General features: G+C 40.9%; 1 pseudogene; it reads left to right on the top strand.

Moving 5' to 3' along the window:
• The first annotated feature begins 313 nt into the window (after positions 1–313).
• On the top strand, positions 314–1,167 carry LOC147439116 (uncharacterized; annotated as a pseudogene).
• Positions 1,168–1,783: the final 616 nt, after the last annotated feature.

Here is a 1,783-nt window from a genome sequence, read left to right as displayed (position 1 = left end):
TAACACTAGTTGAGCATGAGATGATGCGATTGGAAATTGATAATGATGTAGCAAAAGCTGCATATGCTTCACAGGGCCTCTCTCATGATGCTTTTATGTTTTTGCACATGCTTCCGGATGCCAGTGGTGTTACAACTGGTCAACCTTGAAGGTCTCATTGCTAATGCGTTATTGGAGGTTGCTAAACCCTCAAGATTCAATAGAGGACTCCCTTGTCACCACTTTCGAATCACTACAAGGTGAGTTTCGGCATATGTTGTGGAGTTTGTTTGAGGGAGACACTTGGGCGTCGGATCTATATGGCTTGCCCCTTATGGAGAGGTCGGTGGTTGACATGGTGGAAGATTCATCTATCACAGAGCCTATGCATTATGATGATGAAGTTTTAGAAGATGGATATTGTAGCGATTTTGAGTCTGATACATCTAGCTTTTTGTGTGAAGATGATTTATGTGATAGTGCCTCGCTCGATGATGCATCTGTTGATGAAGAGGCTTACTGCAATGACTCAATAGTGTTTGACTTGGCTCCATTCACGAGGGACATCAAATCACTGAAAGAAAGATGGTTGGTGGTATTTGCAAATGCCGAGAGGAGAAAAGCAAACTTTGGAATCTCCTAGGAGGAGTGAGGATGTAAGCATAGGAGAGGGAGAGCAAGGACTTGTCTCTTGTGAGGAGTGTGTGCAACCAGTAGCAGAGAAGAGTGAGGATGCTTCATTTAAAGTCGAGGCTATGAGTTTTTGTGATGATGAGAGTATGTGGTGTAGATGGAGAGTTTGTGTGATGATATAGGTTTTTTTGACAGTCTCTTATCAGAAGCAAGTGTTGATGTATCCTTTTCTTTTACCTTTGATAATGGTATGTTGGAAGATGTTACTTGTGAGTTTTTTGATTGTTTACTTGATGAGAAAGTGCCTCTTGAGACGGTCATAGATGCTCTGAAGAATGGTAATACTTTGCAGATGCTGTGAATGTGTTTAAGGTATTTGTATGCCTCTTTGTCGGCATGTATGCTTTTAAATGCCTCTTGAAGGCCACAACTTCTTCATCATATTGTTACAAGTGTTTCCCAGGCCTTGGAATGCGGTGTGGCTTATATTGGCCCAACTACAAGTTTTTGTGCAGGAGATTACGAGGAGGGAAGTCTTATGATTCATATGCATGAGGATGACAGGGTCGATCTATGATGCGTTCTTTGGTGTGAAGTTGATGCATGGCAAGTTTTTGGAATTTTCTTGGGAGCCATGTGGAGGCTTGGTTACTTATTTGATGCTTGAAGTGCCAAGTATTTTTGTGTGGGATTGAGGTGGAACGAATATCTACTAGTATTGCTACTAGGCATGAATGTTCTAGCAGACTAGGGGGGTTGGCAAACTATGATAGGAGTTTTTTGGTTCGAGGTTTACCAGCCCATGTATATGTGGTGTGCTCGTTTTTTCCATTTTTGAGTGTGGTATGGTTGCTTGTACAGTGTTGGGAAATGCCATTCTTTGAGCGAGAAAGTATTGTACCAGTTGTGGAAGGGTTACGTCAATGCTTGCCTATGTAGGTAGTTGTACTAGAAGAGAGCAAAGAAGAAGAACATTTTAACGCCATGGAAAAGTATACCAAGATATCTTTAAAAAAATGTATCCAGCTCTGTAGGTAGAGGGCGAGAGCAAGAAATGAAATGAAATATTACATGAACTCTCTTTAAAAGGCCAAAATGACGGATGGAAATAAAGTGATACAATCACAGTGGATCTAATGCAATGTCTGGGTACAAAGAAATAAAATAAAAT

This window comes from Adiantum capillus-veneris, chromosome 16 (assembly GCF_014529385.1).
Source record: "Adiantum capillus-veneris isolate H3 chromosome 16, ASM1452938v2, whole genome shotgun sequence".
NCBI lineage: Eukaryota > Viridiplantae > Streptophyta > Polypodiopsida > Polypodiales > Pteridaceae > Adiantum > Adiantum capillus-veneris.
This window is presented reverse-complemented; position numbering and strand designations above follow the sequence as displayed.